Here is a 27,075-nt window from a genome sequence, read left to right on the forward strand (position 1 = left end):
ATTATATTTTATTGGTTTGTTTGGTAGCTTAAAATATCAAGGGATATATGCAATGAGTTAGAAAAGTGGAGGGGGGGGGGCTAAGAGAGAGAGAGAGAGACGAGAAGATGAAGATGGTGCAGTAAAAAACGGTAGAAGCAAAGTTAAGCAAAAAAAAACAAACAAAAAAACAAAAAAAAAAAAACAACACAGCTATCCTTTGATCCTTTGTCAGTTCTTACACGAATTGCCCAATCGGTAATTATAGTTAACACTGAAGAAGGCTTTTGTGAACGTTTGTGAAGGAGTTCCAAATGAGAATCTATTAGTTTATAGAATAGCCAGCCTTGCTAAGAAGCTAAGTGTGTGTTAGCCTGCTCTACTTGTTTTTAGTGGTTATTTGCTCTTTCTCCATTGTTTGAAAAGACTGTGGTGTTCGAAGAACGAGCATTGTTACACTCTTTTCATTATGCTGTACACAGAAACTTAGTAATTCTGCCCCAGATAGCGCTCTGAGTCCCGGCGTGACTCAAGAGTTCTTCTGGCTTCGAGGGAACACGCTCAGCCTCTCCATTACTGCCTGAAGAGGGTGGTCTACATTTGTCAACCATGACCGCACGCTCTGCCTCGCCATTGTCGCCGGGATACTGTGCTTCTACATAGTAAAACCAGGGTACACCGTTCTGATACTTCTTTTTGCTCTTTTGAGAGAAGCGACCACTTTTTGGGTCTCCACGTTCCCATGCATCGTCTCAGGCCTGCAACGTTTTTTATGTTTACTTAATTTTAGGTTTTGAGTATTTAAGTCGGTGGGCCCACAAGAGGTAAGTTATATTTCATCGCTATCATTAAGTGCTCTTTTAAATGTGTATTGTATCATAACGTGTAACGTACACATAAACAAAGGGTTGTGGGTAACGGTGTGATTATGTAAATCTTGAATTCGTTATTGGTCTGTAAAGTGAAATTATGCACGTATGTTATGTGGGTTTATTCAAAAGCATACGGTGTAAAAACAAGCTGTAAATTTGGTATCTGATAATTTGTGTTATGTAAAATTTCTATCAAAAGATTAGAAAATCCATAACAAAAGGTACATATATAGGCTCAATAATAAATTGTTGAAACATTAAGTAAACATCAAATTTTTCGTACATGCATATTTGAGTTGTCACTTAAGTGTTGTTGAGGTGTTATTAATTTACATTGAGTAAGAAGGGATGTGGAATTCAGGGCCCTTATTTTTGCCATAATTAATAGGGTAGGGGTTACATGTGTGTTTGTACGTGCGTGCGTGTGTGTATTGGACTGAGCTCTTTGACCTGTAGTTTATTCACCAAATTTTTAACAGTTCTGGGAAATCATTTGGTAAAATCTAAGTCCCAAAGTGTTACTCTCTTGTTGCTCGCTGTAAATAAATCTTAGTACAAGTAGAAACTACTCAGTAATATGTACTGATTCATATGAGATTCATATCATTACACTGCAAGTACCGGAAAGCACATGTTAAGATGTGACAGGTTACACTGTAAGTACAGGGAAAAAACGGTATTACTGAAGATTTCATAATAATGTTAATAGATGAATTGTGGTTAAAATACATACCTGAACAGATAATATGAGTATCAAGTTCATGAACACAGCTGTGTTTACCCCACCCCAATGATCCACATTTTTTAAGGGTTGCTGATTCCTCACAGTTCACATAACTCATCCAGATTGGCCCAGACCCTGGTTTATCCAGATCTACAATCAGTGGAACCCCGCAGTCCAACTCTCTACACACCACTGCAGCAGATTTCTTGTTTATACCCATAGCACAGAGTGTTCCCCACTGTCCTCTGTGAAGAATCTCCACTCTCCCAGCACAGCGACTGTCACCATCCACCAACTTCACATTGTCTGTACGAATCAAAAAAAATTATAATAAAGAAATATAAAGAAGTAAGAAAAGAAACAATTTGATGAGTGACAATATACAATAAAATCACCATATCAGAGGAAAATGTGTTTTAAAATGTGAAATCAGTTCTTACGAGCACAGACCAGGCCCACATCATTGTCATGGGAGCAGTTGTGTTTGAGTGAAGATGATGTTGGACAGAAGAGAATCTGAGATTCATTTCCTCTGCACTGAAGCTCCTCTGACCACACCAGGTCCTCCTCTCTGCCAAAAGCAGCTGCTCCCAGCACCTCCACAGGACGCCCACAGCCCAGCTCTCTACACACAACCTCTGCATCCTGCTGATCAAATCCAGCATCACACACTGTGGACCAGGTCTCTCCATGAAGCACCTCCACTCTCCCAGAGCAGTGAGAACCACCAACCAGCCGAACCCCTGAAGTTTAAACATCAGGAAATAAATATATTGTCAACATACATGAAATTAATTATTTTATATTACTATTAAAATAAGATGCAGCTGGCCAGTGTAGTCAAGAAGGTGCCACCTTCCCTGGTGGACATATATATACCAGTAATTTTTATTGTCTCTAAAAAATTATAAAAAATCAGCAGACCATAAATTGCAGCTCTGCAGAAGCAGTGCAGAAAGATACATTAATTAATTCATTTATTGTCTGAAACCGCTTATCCACTTTAGGGTCACGATTGGTTGGGAGCCAACCCGGAAACACTGGGCGCAAGGCGGGAACACACCCTGGAGGGGGCCAGAAAGATGCAGATATATTTTATTTTAGTAATTTCTAGAGGGTCATATAATGATAGATCATACTGTGTTTATTCAAATAAACTGGACTGTCTGGTTGTGTGTGTGTGTGTGTGTGTGTGTGAGAAGAGAGAGAGAGAGAGAGAGAGAGAGAGAGAGAGAGAGAGAGAGAGAGAGAGAGAATTTGAGGATGCTGACTTAATGGATGCTAAATATATGTGGCTGCATGCATGTTTTCTCTCAGCAACAGTTTTATAATTGGCTGCACAGACATTTTAAACATTGCCCGGTAGCAACATAAATGACTTCATTTGATATATTTCATTATATTTTACATTAGTAAAACACTCATGTTTTAAATTGTAATAAATTTTAAAAAAATAAATTGTTTATTTTATAAAGTAAAGAATATATACTTCCACCAGGGAGAGATGCATCCTGGAGCCCTCTATTGATCAGCCACACCTCTGCTCGCTAGACTGTTTATCTAAAAATGCCTACAGGCACAGCCACAGGAAGCTCAGTCAGTCAGGCTGCTATGGAGCACTGTTAGAACTCCCCCTTGTGTCCATTTCACCATTCTACATGCAGACATTAGTGGATGAAATAAAACATGCCCGGACATAATTTTTCCTGAGAGAACACGGCAAGACTTTAATTTATATCTTCCAAAGCCAATATGTAATTGGCCACTCTTAATAACAATGTTTATTGTCTGTATATGCTGATTAATTATGGGTATTTAGTGAGTACCAACATTTGTTTTTGGACAGGGGGAGGAACCCAGAGCACCCGGGGGAAACCTACACGGACACAGGGAGAACACACCAAACTTGTAACAGACAGTCACCCAGAGTGGTGTGCTACCCAATTCTTACATAGTATTCTTTTAAATGTGAATTCAAAACTGTTAGAGAGCTTTAGTGTCCTGCAGTATGTGTTAAATTGTATGGAGATGATTTTGGAAACTGACAATGTGACACATACCACCCTACTTAAAATATTTTCTGCCAGCCTTAACTGATTAAAATATACAATTAATTTCTTCTTTTAACAATTAGGCTGTCAGGACTCGCGGAGAGCGGACTGAGGGAGACTGACGCACACTCTAAAACACTAACTTTATTAACAAAATATAACGAAACAGAGACTGAGACTTGAGCAAAACCAAAACGAGAAAAAGCAGAAACAGACTTGAGACTCAATGACGACGAAGAAACAAAACAACCACAGAGGAAATGAAGCGAGGAATGGACTGGACAAAAAGAGGAACAGACAGACTGAAGGGAGCGATACAACTAAGACATTGGAAATGAAACAACTGAATACGAAACACTACAAAGGTGAAATGTCCAAAAAGAGGAAGTGAGAGAAGGGGACTTAAATACACACAAGGACACCTGAGACTAATAATGAAGGGGCAGGATTACAAACAACACTGACGAGTACACTGAAAAGGAGGCGGAAAGAAGGCGGGACCTAGGCGGAGACAATGACAATAACAAACAGAGCCATGTTCTGAGAGAGCACATGGCGGGGAAAACAGACATGACAGGTGACAAAGGCTCTCTATTAAAAAAGGGAAACCAGAGAAAAATGGTCACAATATATATATCAGATAACTAAAGGTAATAATAATACCACATGCACTGTAATGTTTTGGAAGACTCACATATAATCAAAAATTAATAATGAAAATAAACCTGATTAAATACGAATGTCTGAATAATATGACAGGTCAATACATTTTCTAATTTTTTGTTTATTTTACCTGAGCAGATGACACCAGCATCAGAACTATGATCACAGTTGTGTTTTCCCCACCATTTTGATGTACAGTTTCTCAGTGTAGACTCAGATCCTCTACAGTCAACATTATCCATCCAGATTGTTCCTGATCCTGCTCCAAAATGAGCATCACTCAGTGCATCTACGGCCTGCCCACACCTCAGCTCTCTACACACTACTGCAGCGTCTCTCATATCCCAGTTATTACTGCACACTGTTCCCCACTGTCCTCTTGAAGAACCTCCACTCTCCCAGCACAGCGACTGCTTCCATTCACCAACCTCACACTCTCTGTAGAACAGTCAGAAAGAGAGAGAGAGCGAGAGAGAGAGAGAGAGAGAGAGAGAGAGAGAGAGAGAGAAAGAAAGAGAAAGAAAAATATTGTCACCATCTCAGAACCAAGTCCAAGAAGTCACAAAGGCATAAGCAGTTATTTGTAGACTACGCTACACGCTATCACAGGGAAGTCCTCTGCACAAAACCTGAGTCATCTCTTGAGCTACTGTAAGAAAGCTGGTTTACTGTTAAGGAAATTCAACATTCTGAAACACATCTTCACAAACCAGGGCTTCCTCTTCATGTCCCAAATAATGGCAGATGTTTGTAAGATGCTACAGATAAGCAACATCATATATATATTTACTTTCCACAGACTAACATGCTCATGAATATATTTAACGAGACAACACAACAAATGTTGCATATTGTGGTATACATTAATGACTGCCGCCCCCTCCAAGGTGTGTTCCTGCCTTGCACCCGGTGATTCCGAGTAGGACCCACTGCGACCCTGAACTACATAAGTGATTACAGATGATGAATGAGTGAATGAATGAATATCATTGCAGTTAAAAAAATTAACTATGAAAGATACAGCTCTTACCAGAACACACCAGACCCACATCATTATCATGGGAGCAGTTTTGTTTGAGTGAAGATGATGTTGGACAGAAGTAAATCTGAGATTCATTTCCTCTACACTGAAGCTCCTCTGACCACACCTGGTCCTCCCCTCGGCCAAAAGCAGCTGCTCCCAGCACCTCCACAGGACGCCCACAGCCCAGCTCTCTACACACAACCTCTGCATCCTGCTGATCAAATCCAACATCACACACTGTGGACCAGGTCTCTCCCTGAAACACCTCCACTCTCCCAGAGCAGTGAGAACCTCCAACCAGCCGCACTCCTGAAATAATATCATAAAAGTTAAGACAAAACATATTTAACATTTTTATATCAAACATTTTGTGGTAAAATGAATTAAAATGAATGAAGAACAGACAGTCAATAATATTAAGTAAAGGTGATCAATAAATTAGCAGCTTACCTGAGCAGATTACACCAGCATCAGAACTATGATCACAGTTGTTTTCTCCACCCTTTTGATCTACAGCTCTTCAGTGTAGACTCTGATCCTCTACAGTTGACATAATTCATCCAGATTGGTCCTGATCCTGCCCCAAACTGAGCATTACTTAGAGCATTTACAGCCTCTCCACAGCTCAGCTCTCTACACGCCACTGCAGCATCTCTCATATCCCAGTCATCATCACACACTGTTCCCCACTGTCCTCTGTGAAGAACCTCCACTCTCCCAGCACAGCGACTGCGACACAGAAAAATGTGTTTCATATGTGAAATCAGTTGTTACGAGCACACACCAGTCCCACATCATTGTCATGGGAGCAGCTGTGTTTGAGTGAAGATGATTTTGGACAGAAGTAAATCTGAGATTCATGTCCCTTACACTGAAGCTCCTCTGACCACACCTGGTCCTCCCCTCTGTCAAAAGCAGCTGCTCCCAGCACCTCCACAGGATGCCCACAGCCCAGCTCTCTACACACAACCTCTGCATCCTGCTGATCAAATCCAGCATCACACACTGTGGACCAGGTCTCTCCATGAAGCACCTCCACTCTCCCAGAGCAGTGAGAAGCTCCAACCAGCCGAACCTCTGAAATAATGTTGTTGACATACATTGATCTGTTATGCAGAAATATATGTAACTAGCAATTAGACCATGAGAACATGTATCTCTATGGAGAAAAAATAAAAAATAAAACGCCTGCAAACTGACTTCTTTTGATTTTTTAATCTGTAATAAATGTGTTATTCTTTGATGAAAATCAAACTTAGAAAAACAGTGTCTTAAACACAAAAATGAATTTACCTGAGCATGTAATTCCAGCATCTTTATCATGACCACAGTTATGTTTACCCCATCCTTGTGATTTACAGTTCCTCAGTGTAGACTCTGATCCATTACAGTCCACATTATTCATCCAGATTAAACCTGCTCCTGCTCCAAAGTGAGCATCACTCAGTGCATCTACAGCCTCCCCACAGTTCAGCTCTCTACACACCACTGCAGCATCAATCATATCCCAGTCATCACCACACACTGTTCCCCACTGTCCTCTGTGAAGAACCTCCACTCTCCCAGCACAGTGACTGCTTCCATTCACCATCCTCACACTGCCTGAACAACAGTAAGAAGAGACAGATATATATATATATATATATATATATATATATATATATATATATAAGTGCATAGCAAATACAGAAAAAAGAGAAAGTATATATTAAACAGTCCATGTTCCTAGAGCAAATTTCAGTAACGGATGACTAGAGTCCCATTGTCCCTACGCTTGGCTGGTACCTGATGCATATTGCACTGGACCCTGAATGCTATCTCTCTCACAGGTGGTGAGCCATAGGAAGGTAGACCTTTGTTTCCCCTTTGGGCTAAGCCTGACTGGGCACCGTGAGTGAAAGTGAAAGAGTGAAAGAACCCAAAACCAGAAAATGAAAAAACATGGTTATTTGTTTATGAATCCGATATCAAAAAACAAATAACTGTTTGTGTTTTATACATTTGATTTTACACTAAAGTGAAAAAAAAAAAAGGTCCATAGGGGTCAGTGTACTTTTTGGGCATTTTATTTTCATTTTAAAAACAGATATTAAAAAATGAAAAGCAGATAGATATATGATTTTCTTTTCATACTCCAAATTTATAAAGTAAAAACTACCAATATTTCTTTTTCCCCTCTTTGAAATCAAAACATAAATTTGCAAAGAATATGAAACAGAAAAACAGTCCGTCTTTTTATTTTTCTCAAACTGAAATTTAACACCGTCATCAAGGCAACTCAAAGCACATATATACAAAGCACTCACTTTGATGTTTTTATGTTTGCAAGTATACTGTTTTAGAGTGGTTAATTAGCAAGATGGCCTTAGGACCATACTCTAAAGCAATTATATGACAAGAGGGGATCTTTTACAGCATCTGTGGCTATTTCACATTGTTATGCAACCTAAGTTTATTTATATACAAACCGGATTACAAAAATGTTGAGACACTAAACAATATTGTGAATAAAAACTGAATGCAATGATGTGGAGATGGCAAATGTCAATATTTTATTCGTAATAGAACATAGACGACAGATCAAAAGTTTAATCTGAGTAAATGTAACATTTTAAAGGATATATATGTTGATTCAAAATTTCACAGTGTCAACAAATCCCAAAAAAGTTGGGACAAGTAGCAATAAGTGGCTGGAAAAAAGGAAATTGAGCATATAACGAACAGCTGGAAGACCAATTAACACTAATTAGGTCAATTGACAACATGATTGGGTATAAAAAGAGCTTCTCAGAGTGTCAGTGTCTCTCTGAAGCCAAGATGGTAAGAGGATCACCAATTCCACCATTGTTGCGCAGAAAGATAGTGCAGCGATACCAGAATGGTGTTACCCAGCGTAAAATAGCAAAGACTTTTAAGTTATCATCATCAACCGTGCATAACATCATCAAAAGATTCAGAGAATCTGGAACAGTTGCTGTGTGTAAGGGTCAAGGCCGTAAAACTCTACTGGATGCTTGTGATCTCCGGGCCCTTAAACGTCACTGCACCTCAAACTGGAATGCCACTGTCAAGGAAATAACAGAATTGGCTCAGGAATACTTCCAGAAAGCATTGTCAGTGAACACAATCCACCGTGCCATCAGCTGTTGCCAGCTGAAACTCTACAGTGCAAAGAGGAAGCCATTTCTAAGCAAGCTCCACAAGCTCAGACGTTTGTATTGGGCCAGGGGTCTTTTAAAATCGAGTGGGACAAAATGGAAGACTGTTCTGTGGTCAGATGAGTCACGATTTGAAGTTCTTTATGGAACACTGGGACGCCATGTCATCCGGACCAGAGAGGACAAGGATAACCCAAGTTGTTATCAACGCTCCGTTCAGAAGCCTGCATCACTGATGGTATGGGGTTGCATGAGTGCTTGTGGCATGGGCAGCTTGCATGTCTGGAAAGGCACCATTAATGCAGAGAACTATGTTCAGGTTCTAGAACAACATATGCTTCCATCTAGACGTCATTTCTTTCAGGGAAGACCCTGCATTTTTCAACAAGATAATGCCAGATCACATTCTGCAGCAATCACAACATCATGGCTACGTAGGAGAAGGATCCGGGTACTGAAATGGCAGCCTGCAGTCCAGATCTTTCACCTGTAGAGAACATTTGGCGCATCATAAAGAGGAAGGTGCGACAAAGAAGGTCCAAGACGATTGAACAGTTAGAGGCCTGTATTAGACATGAATGGGAGAGCATTCCTATTTCTAAACTTGAGAAACTGGTCTCCTCTGTTCCCAGACGTCTGTTGAGTGTTGTAAGAAGAAGGGGGGATGCCACACAGTGGTAAAAAATGGCCTTGTCACAACTTTTTTGGGATTTGTTGACGCCATGAAATTTTGAAACAACACTTTTTCCTTACAATGATACATTCTCTCAGTTTAAACATTTGATCTGTGATTTGTGTTCTATTCTGAATAAAATATTAGATGTTGGCATCTCCACATCATTGCATTCAGTTTTTATTCACAATTTGTTTAGTGTTCCAACTTTTTTGGAATCCGGTTTGTATTTATTTTATTTTATCTTCATATAATACATGTTTTTATAAATATTGGCACAATATATATAAATATATGAAATAAGCAGTGTGCATTTTGCTTCATTAAATACATTTGAAAAAATACATTTGAAATGAAAAAATAATCATTCGGTTTTTTTTTTATTGCATACATTTAGTGATGTAGCAACAGAGACTGTGCTCAAATATTTCTCTTTCTGTTCTGAAGCAGATGTTGTGTTCTCTGTAATAAAAAATCTATAGCTGTATTTGGATGTGAAGCACTATTTGTACTACAGCCATCTTGCTAACTAACAGCTCTGAAAACAATAAATTTACAAGCATAAAAAAATTAAAGTGAGGGCTTTGTATATATGTGCCTTGAGTTGCCTTGACGGCGGTGTTAAACTTCGGATTGAAAAAAATAAAAAAGACGGACCGTTTTCTGTTTCTTATTATTTGCTAATTTATGTTTTGATTTCAAAGAAAAAAAATAATATTGCTAGTTTTTACATTATATGGATTTGGAGTATGAAAAAAAAAATAACCATTCGTTTATAAAATACAACCCATTATTTGTGTTTGGTGTTGAATTCATAAATGAATAACAAAATAACATAAGTTTATTTTTCATTTTCTTGTTTTGGGTCCTCAGTCAAATATGAAAAAAACGAATGATACACGGATTGAAACTGTATCCTTGTTTTTTTTTCTCCTTGGGATCTTGGATCACTCCTTGTTTGCTTTATCACCTGGGACCAGCTTCCGTGGAAGACACTACCAGAGGCTATTGCCCCTGACAACATAGATCACGCAAGCACACAACACCCTCCACCCCATCTAATGAGGTCCTCTGGGGTCCTGGTCATGAGTGGGAGAAAGATAGAGCAGGAGATTGACAGGCAGATTGGTGTGGCATCTGCAGTAATGCAGACTTTGTATCAATCCATTTTGGTAAGGAGAAAGTTGAGCAGCTGTTTTCTCTGCAGGGTGTCTAGACTCCCATTAGAGGTAGGGTGAAGAGGTTGGACATCTGGGAGAGACCCAGAGTGTCGCACAGTGTCTATATCAAGAGGAGCCGATTCAGATTCAGGAATACTTTATTGATCCCAGAGGGAAATTGCTGTTGTTACAGTTGCAGCTGTTTATGTAAAGAATAAACACGCTAATAATAATTTTAAAAAGAGAAATAAAAATAACAAACGAGTAAAGTGGCACTGGCTATGTTAATATATATAAAATATATTGTATAGATTATTGTACCTCTGAAATGTTGCACACATTAAGAAAAATTAATCACAGTTATTTATTATTGTTATTGTACATATGAAAAGTATAATGTGGTATTATTGCATGGAAGAACCATGGTTTTCACACTTGGAGGGAGGAATTATAGAGTTTGATGGCCAAAGGTAGGTAAGACCTTCTGTGGTGCTCTGTAGTGCATTTCGGTGGAATGAGTCTTCCACTGAATATGCTCCTGTGTTTCATCAGTGTCGTAGAGTGGGTGAGAGCCATTGTTCATAATGGCCTGTAGCTCCAGCTCCACACCCACAACATCACCAGCCTTACAGATCAGTTTGTTAAGTCTGTTAAGTGTTAAGGGTGGAGGTGTGAGGTGGGCTTTCAGGAGGGGGAGGGAGGGGGAATGAGGGAGGGGGAGTGGAGTGAGCTGCTGAGGACTGGCAGCAGAGGAGTCAGAATGGGGGAGGTCAGAGCCTGCATTATCAAATCTGTTAAAGAACAGATTTAGCTCATTAGCCCTGTCCACACTGCCCTCTACTCCTCTGTTGTTGCTGGACCTGAACGCAGTGATGGTCCTCATTCCATTCCAGACCTCTCTCATGTTGTTTTGCTGGAGTTTCCACTCCAGCTTCCTCCTATATTTGTTCTTAGCCTCCCTGATGGTTGTATGCAGTTCCCTCTGAATCATTCTCACCTCCTCCCTGTCTCCAGCTCTGAAGGCCCTCTTCTTTTTGTTAAGGAGAGCTTTAATGTCTTTTGTTACCCGTGGCTTGTTTGGATATCACTTCACAGTTCTGGTTGGGACAGTGTAGTCCACAAAGAAGTTGATGTAGAGTGTAATGCACTCTGTGAGCCCATCAATGTCTTCTCCGCGCGACTCACAGAGTGCCGGCCAGTCTGTAGCTTCAAAGCAGTCCTGCAGTGTCTCATAAGTCTCCTCCGACCAACTCCTCACTGTTTGTGTGGTTAAAGGCTGACTCATTACCAGCGATACATACAAGGGCTTGAGGTGCACCAAGTCATGGTCTGACCTACCCAGAGGAGGGAGGGGGGAGCAGCTGTATGCATCTTTAACATTAGCATATAGCAAGTCCAGTCTTCTGTCCTGTCTGGTGGGACAGTCCACATACTGAGTGAAGTTTGGTAGTGTCTTGGCCATAGTGACGTGGTTGAAGTAACCTGATATGGCAATGAAGGCTACTGTTGAGTGAATGACGTCACACGCCTACATGGGTTGGCAGAAGGGAAGACGTAAACAGCCACGATAATAACATGGGAGAACTCTCGCAGTAAATAATATGGCCTGAGTCCAACAGCCAACAGCTCAATGTCCGGGCAACAGACACATTCCTTGATGTTAACGTGACCAGGGTTACACCAGTGATTATTAACTAGCACAGCAAGCCCTCCTCCTTTGCGCTTGCCACTCTTGGTGCAGTCCCGGTCGGCACGAACAGTCTGAAGCCATCTATGGAATGTCCTGGTGTAGCCATGTCTCCAAAAAGCACAGTAAACAACACTCCTGGTACTCCCTCTGACTCCTAGTTAATGCAGTTAGCTCGTCCATTTTATTAGCCAGCGTTTGCCCATGATGAGAAAGGGGAGACGCGGCTTATATCCACTCTTCTCCATAAGCCTCCGTCGTCTCACCCTCGCTTTCCCCGTGCGCTGTTTTGTTACTCCTCTGCATCCGTCTCTAAAGCTCTTTGGGGATGTGAGTTGTCCTGGTCGCCAATGATGTAAACAAAGTGTAAACATAGGATCCATGCTTCAGCACAGCAGCAGACCAGGAGAGTGAAAGAAGCACTTTCAAAACGAAAAACAGACCAAGACACTCTGTACTAGCATGTTTCAAGAGGGAACAGCCTCACTAAGCTGCCTCTCTAAGTTGTAAAATTAATAAAATATTAGAAAGATAAATAAGAGTTAAAAAGAAAAATGAAAAACACGAACAGGAGATACTGTAACAGGCTGCATGCACGGAGTCTGCATGCGCACATGTTGTGTTGAGGTGGTTCTGGCATCTGGTCCAAATGCCTCCTGGACGCCTCCTTGTTGAAGTATTCTGGGCATGTCCAATGGGTATGGGGGACCTTGGGGAAAACCCAGAAAACTCAGGAGTAATTATATGTCTCAACTGGCCTGGGAATACTTCTGCATCCCCTCATGGAGCTAGAAGAGGAGGCTCTGGGCCTTTTTTATTGAGCTGCTGCACCAGTGATCTGGACCTAAATAAGCAGCAGATAATGGCTGGATGGAATATATAATAAACATTTCATTCATTCATTGTTTAAAACCGCTTATCCAGTTAAGGGTCGCCGTGGGTCCAGAGTCAACCCAGAATCATTGGAAGCAAAGCAGAAACTCATCCTGGAGGGGGCACCAGTCCCCCACAGAGTGACACACCCTCACACATTCACTCACACCTATGCACACTTTTGAGTCACCAATCCACCTACCAAAGTGTGACTGTAGGAGGAAACTGGTGCAGCCAGAGGAAACCCATGCGGACACAGGGATGAACACACCAAACTCCTCACAGTCACCTGGAGCAGGATTGGAATCCACAACCCTGGAGCTGTGTGACTGCAACCCTACCTGCTGCGCCATTATGCTGCCCTTTACAGACAGAAGCCAATGTAAAAAGATTTTATTTCAAATACTTTGAGTATTCCTATTGATCCATTCATCATGGAGGACAGCTGATGTGTTCAAGTGTTGTGAACTAAAAAGCCACAAGAATGGAGATACATGTTTTTAACTGGAAATTGATATTTGAAATAATATAGAACACAGAGAATGTAAGTTTAATTGACAGAGATACCACTCTTACCAGCACACACCAGGCCCACATCATTGTCATGTGAACAGTTGTGTTTGACTGATGATGATGTTTGACAGAAGGAAATCTGAGATTCATTTCCTCTGCACTGAAGCTCCTCTGACCACACCTGGTCCTCCCCTCTGCCAAAAGCAGCTGCTCCCAGCACCTCCACAGGACGCCCACAGCCCAGCTCTCTACACACAACCTCTGCATCCTGCTGATCAAATCCAGCATCACACACTGTGGACCAGGTCTCTCCATGAAGCACCTCCACTCTCCCAGAGCAGAGAGAACCACCAACGACTCTGACTCCTGAAATATTAGCATGTAACAATAGACATTACCAAATACATATACAGTTTCCAAAATTTTGAGCATGCCTAATGTCATTACATATTTTGTTGTCTTTTTAAAGAAAGAATACATATTTATTTACAGAAATTAAAGCAGTTACAATAATCACTGTGTCAAGATCGTGTGGCGGACTGACGGAGGGGGACGCACTTGCTAAAACACAGTGAACTTTTATTTAAACAAAAGATAACAAAAAAAGAGATTTTAACAGAAAGGCAACACACAGGAAGATAAGAGACATAGACAAATGGAGCTAAACAGACTAAACCTGAACCTGGAGAGCTAAACAGACTAAATCGTACTGACAGACAATGAGAGAAGCACAAGGAAGGAGCAGACTGACAAACAAAGGGAAGAGAAGCGACTCAAGGAACAGACGAGGCAGACAGACTAGAGAGAATGAAACGAGGAGAGAGCAAACTGAAGCAAGGACCAGACAGGACAAAACAAGGAACGGGATCAAGCGACAGACAGACTGGAATGAGCAACATGACAACAGAGGAAACAAATGTCTGACAAACATACACAGAGACAAAGGGACTTATATACACACAAGGACACCTGAGACTGATAAAAAGGGGGCAGGATTTCAAATGAGACACTGACATAACAAACAGAGCCATGTGCAAAAGCACAGACAACAGACAAAACAGGGCCAGTGACACACTGATATAAGCCTATGAAAAGATTTCAGAACATTCTGTATTTCATGATAAATTTTGTAATTACAGGAAGAGGTATAAGAAAGAAAAATAACTAGCACCATATTTTATTACTAGAGCACCATCTACAATTTGCTGAGCAGAATGTATAATTATATGGTGGGCACATGATCATATCTAGTGTATCTGAATTTCACAAGATTGTGTCATTAACAACAGCCTCTTTTTAGAGACATTATACATAGCTGTTTACCAAAACATATTCAAGATATAGTTATATAATCAATATGGACTTAATTTGCTGACCCTTAGCTTTAATTTGAGGGTACTCGCATTCTAATTGGAGGAAATGTTTAGGAATTACAGCTTTTTAATATGTAGCTGCCTCATTTTCAAGGGACTAAATGTAATTGGACAATTATCTCAAAAAATATTCAATGGGCTGATTAACAACATAATAAACTTAGAGACATGAAACAGCATCATGTATGGAAAAAAAAAACTTGGGCATGAAAGAGTGGTCTAAAGCAAAAATGTGTCAACATTTTCAAAGGCAAACATGTCCAAAAATACTGTTTCAAAAGCACAGAAGAAATTAATTTGACAAATAAATAAATACACACACACACACAACTACAATTGTAAGCATTTTTCTTTGTGGGATTTCTCAAGAGTACTGTTATATATGTAAACAGTACTCTTGAGAAATGCCACAAAGAAGAATGCTTACAGTTGTAGTTACTTCACAGAAAATGCTCCACAGTGAAATGACACAAAGAGGGTTTTGTAAGAAGCTCATTACAGTAAACTGGGAACAAGTGTGAGAAAATATATGTGTCTGTTATGCCCCTCTCACACCCAGTCATTTAAAATCCAATGTTACAGTGGTAAAATGGAATGCAGCATCTGAAACAAACCTTAACTTTGTTATGTACTTTCTTGTTTTGTTTGTTTGTTTTGATATTTTTAATTCAGTCAGATTATGTATTGAGAGATTTCTCAAAGAACTGTAGTGAAGTTTACCTGAACAAATGACGCCAGCATCTTTATTATGATCACAGCTCTGATGTACAAAGCGTGCAGTTCTGCAGGCCCTCACTGAGGGTTCTGATCCTTTGCAGTCCACATCAGACAACCAAATGGTACCTGATCCTGCTCCAAAGTCAGCATCACTCAGTGCATCCATAGCCTTCCCACAGTTCAGCTCTCTACACACCACTGCAGCATCACTCATATCCCAGTTATTATCACACACTGTTCCCCACTGTCCTCTGAACAAAACCTCCACTCTCCCAGCACAGCGACTGCTTCCATTCACCACCCTAACCATATCTATACAGGAGAGAGAGAGAGAGAGAGAGAGAGAGAGAGAGAGAGAGAGAGAGAGAGAGAGAGAGAGAGAGAGAGAGAGAGAGAGAGATTTTCTTATAAATAAGGCAGAAAAAGAATCACATTCAAAATCAGAAAAATAAGAAAATGCTGGTAGGAATGTAATTTAAGGATAGGTTTTCAGCCGACAGAGTGGAGGGGGAAGTCCCACTAATCCTGCCTTTAAAACCCCCCATTTTTTAATGCAGTTTGTAATGCAGAGGAGAAGAACAGGCACCCACATTTACTGAGAATTGGAAAGTCTCTTCACTTGGAACTAATTTACCAAAGACAAAACAATATTAATCTGTGGTGAATTCACTGAGAAGAAATACAAAATAGCACTGAGAGTCACTTTTCGACAGATTTCTCTGAGCATGTAAAAACAGTGAGTCCTGAGAGGACTGAGACAAGTCGATTGATCAAAGTAAAAAGAAAGAACAGAGTGTGGAATATCAATTTTTCAGGATCGTGTGTGGATGTGTCTGTCAAAAGGGGTGAAAAGCTTGCCATGGCAGCCTGTGAAATACTGAAGAAAGACTGACAGATGAAAAAAGAGAAATTAGACAAGCCTAGTTTTGGCGGACTGCCATTAGCAATATAGCCATTGTCACAGAAGTTTTTCTAGAATGAATTTTGTGTCAAATGTTCTACAAAAGCAAAAATATGTCTGCAAGCGAAATTCATAGAATTAAGAGCAGAAATAGATAAGTATATATTGTGAATGCAAAACAGATATATCAAAAGTATATTGCTAAAAGATACTTGGTTATCTTATTACTCTTTGCAGTTATTTGATACTGATTTTTGTTTGCATTTTGCCAGTCTTTGCTTTCATTGTTTTTTTTTCTTTTGCTTCTTGGAATCTCTCTTTGTTTCTGCTTCATTTTTTGCCTCAGTTTTGAAAGAATTTGAAAGAATGTGGAAGGGTCTTAGAAGGCTTGTGAGTAATAAGATAACCAAGTATCTTTTAACAATATACTTTTGAAACATTTTTGCATTCAAAACATATTTCTGCTCTTAATTGAAGGAATTTTGCTTGCAAATTTATTTTTGTTTTTGTAGAACTTTTGACACAAAATCCACTCCATAATCTGCCACCAAAGAAAAAAAAGAAGACAAAGAACATTTTGTTGTTTTAAGAACACCACAAAATGTCTCCCCACCACAAAGACACACACTCATGTCGAAAAAGACAAATTCAGCAGTCCTCCTCTCTGTGTGATATAATACGTGTGTAAATGTTGCCGAGTTCCAAGCCGTCCGGCTGAGCTTGTGAACTAACCAACACCAAGTCGAGGCTCTGGTCAGCGTGCATGGTGCCGCGCCAAACACAGCCTCAGAAACACACACAAAGAGCATGTTCCTGTCTTATTTCCTATGATTCAGCCACAGTTTGTGCTGAAGAACCTACTGTTCATTGTTTCCAGTTGGGAACTGTGTTTTCTGGTCCTCGAACCAGTTTATGGTAGTGGAAACTCAACTAACAACAGATGGTGTAGTAGCACCACCTTAAGTTGTCTCTGTGAAATATGGCTGAACTAACAGTTCCCATTTGTGCATGCGCATTGCAATATTAGTAAGTGAAAATGCCTCTTCTAGGTAAAAATCACTTCTGAGGATTTTTCTGAAAACAAAAAATTAATTTTGATTATTGCTTACTTACAAATTGACTCATTTTGTCATTTGTCATTGAATTTTGTCATTCATTGATTTTAAAGAATCCATATCAAGTATATTTAGTCATTCATGTATAATCATTTATATTAGACATGCATGAATAATTTAGTTTTGTATGTGTAGTTTATACATTCAAGTATTGTTATAGTTTACATTTTTAAAAGCATGCATATTTATAAAAAAAGCATGTACAACCATTTATCTTACCCTTGAATTGATACGTAATTTTATAAAATGTGTATTTTTGTCATTCAAATATTTTTGTACAAACCGGATTCCAAAAAAGTTGGGACACTAAACAAATTGTGAATAAAAACTGAATGCAATGATGTGGAGGTGCCAACATCTAATATTTTATTCAGAATAGAACACAAATCACAGATCAAAAGTTTGAACTGAGAGAATGTATCATTTTAAGGGAAAAATATGTTGTTTCAAAATTTCATGGCGTCAACAAATCCCCAAAAAGTTGGGACAAGGCCATTTTTTACCACTGTGTGGCATCCCCCCTTCTTCTTACAACACTCAACAGACGTCTGGGGACAGAGGAGACCAGTTTCTCAAGTTTAGAAATAGGAATGCTCTCCCATTCATGTCTAATACAGGCCTCTAACTGTTCAATCGTCTTGGGCCTTCTTTGTCGCACCTTCCTCTTTATGATGCGCCAAATGTTCTCTGTAGGTGAAAGATCTGAACTGCAGGCTGCCATTTCAGTCCCCGGATCCTTCTCCTACGTAGCCATGATGTTGTGATTGCTACAGAATGTGGTGTGGCATTATCTTGTTGAAAAATTCAGGGTCTTCCCTGAAAGAGATGACGTCTAGATGGGAGCATATGTTGTTCTAGAACCTGAACATAGTTCTCTGCATTAATGGTGCCTTTCCAGACGTGCAAGCTGCCCATGCCACAAGCACTCATGCAACCCCATACCATCAGTGATGCAGGCTTCTGAACGGAGTGTTGATAACAACTTGGGTTATCCTTGTCCTCTCTGGTCCGGATGACATGGCGTCCCAGTGTTCCATAAAGAACTTCAAATTGTGACTCATCTGACCACAGAACAGTCTTCCATTTTGCCACACTCCATTTTAAAAGACCCCTGGCCCAGTGCAAACGTCTGAGCTTGTGGAGCTTGCTTAGAAATGGCTTCCTCTTTGCACTGTAGAGTTTCAGCTGGCAATGGCGGATGGCACGGTGGATTGTGTTCACTGACAATGCTTTCTGGAAGTATTCCTAAGCCCAGAGACTCTGACACTCTGAGAAGCTCTTTTTATACCCAGTCATGTTGTCAATTGACCTAATTAGTGTTAATTGGTCTTCCAGCTGTTCCAGCTGCCACTTATTGCTACTTGTCCCAACTTTTTTGGGATTTGTTGACACTGTGAAATTTTGAATCAACATATTTTTCCTTTAAAATGTTACATTTACTCAAATTAAACTTTTGATCTGTCATCTATGTTCTATTACGAATAAAATGTTGATATTTGCCATCTCCACATCATTGCATTCAGTTTTTATTCACAATTTGTTTAGTGTCCCAACTTTTTTGGAATCCGGTTTGTATTTTATGTTTTAAAGCATACTTATTTATTTTATAAAACATGGAATAATCATTTACCTTACACTTGCATTAACACAAGTTCTATAAAATATGTATTCTACTCATTCTTTTTTTTTTTTTGTATTTAATTTTTTAAAAGCATGCATATTTAGTTTATCAAAAACATGTATAGCCATTTATCTTACGCGTGGATTCAATCAATCAATCACATTTCACAACAGAAAGACATCACAAAAGCAGCTTTACAGAGATTCAGGTCCAAGCCTCCTATGAGCAAGCAACGGGGTCAACAGTGGCAAGGAAAAGCTCCCACACAGCATGAGGAAGAAACATTGGAAGCAACAAAGACTCAAGGAGGAACCCATCCTCCTCTGGTTGACACCAGAGAACACAACCAATAACAACACAGAAGTAGAAGTGAAATTATAGTAGAGTGACCAGATCTGAGATGGTGAAAAAGAGGACACTTGACATGCAGGCTGACACGTCAATTAAATGCTTACAGAGAAGGTTATCGACCAATAATGGTAGCTCTACAGTAAGACTGTGCAATCTGAAGATTTTAGGCTACTTCACCACGCCCCCTTCTCACTCAAGCGAACCAAACAGAGTAGGGGAGGACGGGACTAGTTTGTGAACGAAAGGCTTCTCGAAATTCTATGTAAGCTCTAGAAAAACAAAATCCCGGATGTTTGTGAAATTCCGCCTGGACATTTTTTTAAGTCTAAAAAAGAGGACATGGCCGGGTAAAAGAGGACGTCTGGTCACCCTAAATGATACAGATGATGAGTTATAGCCATGGGAAGTTAAAATATTAGTGATGAAGATGTGAGAGGAAGCAGAAGGTGGTCAGGGATTTTGTGGGAGGTTAAAGCAGTCCATTTAGGCTAAGACAGCATCTTTACATGACCAAGCATGGTGCTGTAGGTGAGACAAGATCAATATCATGTACATGACCATTTAGCTTATTCTTGCATTAACACTTTATATTACAGCCCGCTAATTTCTTGGTAATACAGAGTAAATAAGCTGTAATATAAAGTAAGTAAGTAAAGGGAATGATACTAGATATATGTGGTTATTACTGGGTATCTTACCAACACATTACAAATAAGGCACGCAACTCCATTCAGAATCCATTGTACTTCTAAGCATAATTATTCATTACAAAATTTAATTAAATGTATGATTGTTTATGCAAGATACTTTTACTGTCGTTTTTTTTATTTATGTGCAGTGCACATACAGAAAAGGACACGGTCTGCTACTTTAATTACAGGCACTAGCAGAGTTTCAGCTATGTACATATAATTCCTCAATACATATAGGCAAAATAGTGTAAAATATCTCAGTAATTAGCAGGCGGTTACCCGTTAGATTTATAAAACATGTATTTTAGTCATTCATTTTTTTATATTTAACATTTTAAAAGCATGCTTATTTAGTTCATAAAAACATGTAGAGTGATTCCATTTTTTCCAATTCCAATTTTGCCAGCGGTTGTAAATGCAAGTGTCCCGTTTACAAACATGGGTTCTGGGGCAGTGTGAGAAAACTGTAGAACCCAGAGGAAACCCATGCAGAAATGAAGAGAACACATCAAACTCCTCACAGACAGTGACCCAAGCTGGGGTTTGAACCCACAAGTTAGAACCCTGGAGCTGTGTGACAGTAGCACTATCTGTTGCTTCACTATGTTGCCCTTGTACAAATTAAATTGCAGTTAATAAAAAGGATTTTGCAGAAATTACATTCAGTGGATACACAGCAACACAAATGTGGTCATGCATTGGTTATAACATGACTTTGTAAGGAAAGCCGTCCACTGGATGTTTTCTGAGACACCACAAAATATCTGACAACTTCAAAGAATGTTTTAATGATGTACAAAATATGTCTGTTGTTAGCTGGGTTTTCTTTTTTTAAGGATGCCCATTGCAGGGACAAAGTCAGATGTAACATGACACTATAAGAAATTACAGTAATTTCTTGGATCCTACAAAATAATAATCTAGTAACAAAAGTTTTAAAAATGCCTTTTCTAATATTTAATGATGTGTACTCACCAGTTGTGGTGGGTGTGAATGTGGAGAGCAGCAGAATGAGAGTCACACAGCGGTCCATCTCCCTCTGACCTGCACACAGTCCACTCAACTCAGCAACAGAACAAACTTCACCTCCTCTCCCCCAGAGACTGAAGAAACTCAGAGAGAGAGAGAAGGAGAGAGAGGTAAAAGGAGAGAGAGAGAGAGAGAGAGAGAGAGAGAGAGAGAGAGAGAGAGAGAGTACTCCTCACAGCCGCCAATCACACTCGCTATGACCTTATTAGAAAGAGAAGAGGAAATCATCAAACACGGTCAGTGACAAATCAGAGGAGGTATTTTCTTCTTTCTCCATATTTATCAAAAGTGTTCGACACTGATGAACAGGACTCCATCTCTAGAGGTGTGTGTGTGTGTGTGTGTGTAGAGACGCTCAGAGCAGTTTGGTAAGAAAGTAATCAACAAGTAGGAGACTGTCTTCAAAGAGAGGAATCACTCCAGTGGAGAAAAGCTTTAATGCTGCACCTGCACACAACTGATTTACTCACTGATAAGCACACACACACACACACGCACACACACACACGCGCACACACGCACACACATACACACACACACACACACACACAAACAACTCATATAAGTGATCCGAGTTAGAAAACAGGTAAACAGTATTCATGAATTAGAAAACGTTTGAAAAAACTCATTTAAAAAAATTATTGTTTGAACCTTGAAAGAAAGCACATTTCAATATTAAAGTTTATAATAAATAAAACTTGTGGAAAAAATCATAATCAATCCAAAATACCTGAAATTCATAAAAATTACCTTTAATCTCTAATCATTTATCTTTTTTAATCACAACCCTTTAACTGTTTACTCCTAAAACATTATCCCAATTCAGCTCTTACAGAAAGTGTTTGATCAGTGCAGTACATTTTTCTTCACAAGGTGGCAGCAGAGGATTAATAATGAGGAACACGATACAAAATGTGGCCATAATTTTGTGGACACGTGCTTATCCTACACTTCTTTTAGTGTTAAGGTTTTTATTTGGCAGTGTGGAGCTTGTACACACACTTCCTGCAGGAAGATTTTACACTAAATGCTGAAACATTTCTGTGAAGATTTGATGGCACTCAGCCTTGTGTAACACGACATGCCAGTGGTTTTAAAACCATTATTCTGATCAAAAGCAACATTTCTTATATTATATGTTCTGAGCAAAATGAATTTGACAGACACTGGGGTGAACATACACTCAACATACTTTTTTAAATGAACTTTAAATTGGCTTTTTAAATATTTTGTGTTGCATGTGAACTCAATTAGCAATAATTTATTTATCGCTCACAAGTTCTAGACTGTGTCTGAGGTACATATCTGGTCTCAAACATTTTTTCGGCAGAGTCCAGTCAGCAGTTATTTAATATATGATCAAGCTCGTGTATGGGGTCATATTTGAGCTTGAACACATATCTGTAGTGGCAGAGTAAAATAAGACATCTTTTATCTTCTTCAGAATGGTACCTTTCAATCTGAATAACACCTGTCAGCCTCAAGCAACACGTATTTACACATCGCAGTCTGTTCTGTGTGCAAAAAAGTGCCAATATTAATGCATTGGTAATAGTTCAAAATCAGTTCATAGCTTTGTGCCCCACCTCCAACAGAAAACAGATGAGAGAACAGAACAATGCCATTAGCTTAAATATTGGTGTCATTTATTTTTATGGTAACAAACATGTACTTAATCATAATGGGTAACACTGAGGTCTGCTAAAATGATTGTGTTCATGCTCATATAATACAGTAAGGCTATAATGTAACTATCGTGACATTATACTGAGATATATTAACCATGAAAAATATTAACATTTTTAAATGACTTCAACTTACAACAAATATATATATATATATATATATATATATATATATATATATATATACATATTATATATATATATAATATATATATATATATATATATATATATTTTTTTTTTTTTTTCTTCTCTCACCTGTGCCCCCCCTGTTATCAAGATTTAAAGGTCAGTATAAGTGTTCAGAGTCAGTCAAAATCTTTCATGGGGCCCAAGATTTCTATTGGCGCCCCTGACTCAGACTAAGACAAATATAGACAATGTGCCAAGATTACTCTGGTCTTGGGCAGGGGAGCGAGCACCTGGGGCACTAATGAGCAGGAGTGTTTACGGCTGAAGGAGCGCTATGGAAGCATTTTAGAATAAATTTAAATTTACTTATTTTAAAATCACAGAACCCGCTCATAAATGATGGAAATAAAAGCCTGGATGTGAATAAACATCTAAACACACACATGAACAAACACAAATCCATAAAGTTTAATGGTAATATTTTTATAATAAAACAAGAGCAATGATGCCAAACAGTCTTTGATGCATTTATATAAAGATATTGTTGAGTAAGAATAGGTCAGGATTTAGAAATGAAATGAAAGGACATTAAATTATGAAGCTATGAAATTATGAATTTGTCTAATTCTGTTCTGACAGAGACAGTAACGTAAACTAAAGCTCAGTGTCATCCATAAATCCTTTGTAACACATACTTCCTGAGACCCAAAGCCAGATAAATAGATTCACAGTTATCTAGTGTCCAGTGCTGGTCAGCACACGGAGAGAGGAGAGCACAAAATTATCTAAAAAATATATTTTTAAAATGGTTATTTCTTGTGTCTGAAGAGGTTTGACTGTAATGTTCTGAGGAAAGTCAATGGGTGTGGTCTCTCAGTCACATGATTCATTTCTGTCTGAGGCTCCTCTTCCACATCCTCGTAGTCTGTAAAATCAACACATTTATCACCAATAACTCATCATTTTATTGAACAATTTATTCCAGTGATACAGCACACTGTAGGCTCTGTTTAGTCCTGCAGCCTGCAGCTCAGCTCAAGATGTTCATTAAATTCTGAAATCGAATTTTAAACCTAGCTATTCTATATTCCTGGTCAAATCAGACACAATTAATTTTATATTTAAAAATAATTTTAATTAATCACTAATAATGTAGTTTCTCCTTCCACTGCAACAACTCAAAAACACTTTTTTTACAGCGTTTACCTCAGAATTACACCATGATACAGAAGGAAAGGAACTGATTTTTTACGTTGACTTTAAAGTCTCACTAAATATTTCCTGTTAATTTTGTTTATTACACATATTTATATAAAGCTTTTTGATGTGTAAATACATCAAATAAACAAATACAAATAAACACAACTCTACTAAAGACTTATTTAAGTGTTTACTTCTTAGTGCATTTACAGTGTGTAAGTAAATATGTGGCAAATTGTTATGTACAATACAATACACTTCATAAATGAGATCAGACATTCACCTTTTTCCTCTCCTACATCCTGTCCATCAATGATCACCTCATCATAGCTCTCTGCTGTGTCCACTGCATCAACAGAGTTCAATGATAACCATAAGAAACATTTTAACTGTGTTAAATCTTCAGTTTAAAATTATTTATGAACATGAAGGAAACATTACTTGTCTCAATGTTGGAGTGTGGTGCCATGGGAACAGCGTCGTCATAGCTCTCTGTCACATCATCTGTCCAAATGTAGAGATAAATGTCATTAAATCAGTCTCAGTATCATCAGGGACTGTGTTCATGTTGGAGATTACAGTGTTGTTCCATTACAAGTCCTACCTGCTCCTCCAGAGTTCAGATCAGCACTGATGATGTCATCATATGTCATCTCCCTTAGGTCCTCTTCACCAAAACACACACACACATTTAAAGAACAATAGTGGCTATTTTTAAAGTTGTAGAATATAGTAATGCTACACATAAGATCTATAATGAAAGATTTAAAAACAATCGTCGAAGATCTTTTAATTGTTGCCGAACTCCTGACACTAGATTTGGAAACCCTGTCAGTCATTCACCTCAGTAAACAAGCTTAAGCAAGCAGTGTTGGATAGTAAATATAGACAATGTTTTTGAAGAGGAGTGAATCAGCACAGAGATATTTCAGGTGAGTCCCCACCAGTGTGGGAATTGGCAGATGTAATAAACAAATGTTAGCTGCGGTTAGCTCGCTGGCTAAGGTCAGAACCCTTGAGGTAGATCTCTGGTAATACATTTGACAATAAGTTAAAGGTGACAAAGTTACTGTGCTAACTGATACCAATTTAATCATTTTAGTAATGTAATGTAAAATCTGAAAAATTATAACTAAAATGTAAATACTCATTCTTTTTATACAATTAACTTTATTCTAATTGTTGCACTTCATATTTGCACAGCCCAGTGTGTCTGCTGGGATATATTAAAGGTGAATAAAAGCAGAATTGCTTTTAAAAGTGATGTTTGCCATGTGTTTTAGGGTGCTAATCAAAAATCACTTATGGACTATCTTAGGTCTCATGGCCCAGATTTGTTCTTCTATATATGCAGTATGTGTACACCAAAAATTGTGCAAATCCAACAGTGTTTACTCATTGCACAACAACTGTCAAATTTTAACAAAGTGAGCTAGAACAGATTAAGGTAACAGTTTTTAAGTAACACTAAACAGTGTAAAGTTACCTCAATAATAGTCACTGTCATGCACATGGTACTGTGATACTGTGGTTTCTTTTGAGTGCCACTATTCTGTTCTTCACATAGTACTTGATGGCAACCCAGTCACGGTTTCTGAGAGCATCAGGTTCAGACAGCAAGCATGAGAGACAGTCTTTCTTACCAGGGAAACCCACATGGACACGGGGAGAACACACCAACTCCTCACAGACAGTCACCCAGAGTGGGAATCTAATCGAACCCACAACCTCCAGGTCCCTGGAGCTGTGTGACTGCGACACTACCTGCTGCGCCACCGTGCGGCCCTTTTGTGCAACCAGTAAATGTTAAAATAACTCATCTAAATTTTTTGGGTATTACACTGAGGTCAGATGGAAAACTTTTAGGGGGTAAAAGCACATAGAAGCTGTATCCTAATTTTTCCCATTAATGTAATCGGCACCCTAATGTGAATGCATTTTGTAGTTCTACAATTACAATATTTTAGCTCCTTGTTACTTTGTTTTTCAATGATCACTTTTCATACTTGCTTTTCTTTTAAAACTAAAAAACAAAACACAAACACACCTGCTGCACTGTAAGAGATGAGTCCAACAGTGGTGACATCATCATAGTTCTCTTCTGTTTCACCAAAATCAAATAAACACAAACTGAATTTATAAACAGTGAAATTATGTCTTTACCTTGTGGTTTAATGTAAAAGTGACAAAACACATGTTATTATTTAATACTGTAACACACCTGTCGGACCACTGGTGACAGCATCATCATAATATTCTGTTTTTTTATCAGTTGCTGACGTTTCTGAAAAAATGAGACAGTCCTGAGTCAATTCTCTACACAAATCACACAGAATCGATGGCAAAAACTCTGGTAAATGTATAATGACTTATGAAAACTCAGTTTAATATCACTATTTCTTCCTGAATATAGACTGCAAAGGGAATTTGAACCTGGTCCTTTTACCTGAGAGAAGCTTCTCATCCACATCCTCGTATCCTGAATGTTGTGCTTCAGAGAGGAGGTTTTCTTTTAGAGGAGAGAAGTACAGTTATGAAACATGCTCCCAATCTAAAGCACCCACAATTAATATTACTTTAGTCAATAGAGATGTGATGAGAAAAAAAAACACACCCACAAATATTCTTTAAATAGTTACTGGTCGGGAAGATACATTAGTTAAAACAATCTTCTTGGAGACGTGGAGAGAAAAAATTAAGAATAAAACAAAGACAAAAAACCCTCCTTACACCATTTAGTCCACACATCACTTCTACACACAAACAAACAAACAAAAAAATCACAAAACTCTCAGATAAGGGCTGAGGCTGGTGCCCCCATACACTTAGAATGTTGGGAATGACATTAGTGTTACATCTGTACAGTTAGAAAAACTCTGTATA

The 27,075-nt window shown here is 38.8% G+C and overlaps 2 pseudogenes; both read right to left on the reverse strand.

Annotated features, from left to right (window-relative positions):
* The window catches only part of LOC136695042 (scavenger receptor cysteine-rich type 1 protein M130-like), a 36,516-nt pseudogene extending 15,336 nt beyond the window's left edge, over window positions 1-21,180 (reverse strand).
* Window positions 21,181-23,249: 2,069 nt separating this feature from the next.
* Window positions 23,250-27,075, reverse strand: part of LOC136694731 (scavenger receptor cysteine-rich type 1 protein M130-like) — a 41,212-nt pseudogene continuing 37,386 nt past the window's right edge.

This window comes from Hoplias malabaricus, chromosome 4 (assembly GCF_029633855.1).
Source record: "Hoplias malabaricus isolate fHopMal1 chromosome 4, fHopMal1.hap1, whole genome shotgun sequence".
Lineage (NCBI taxonomy): Eukaryota > Metazoa > Chordata > Actinopteri > Characiformes > Erythrinidae > Hoplias > Hoplias malabaricus.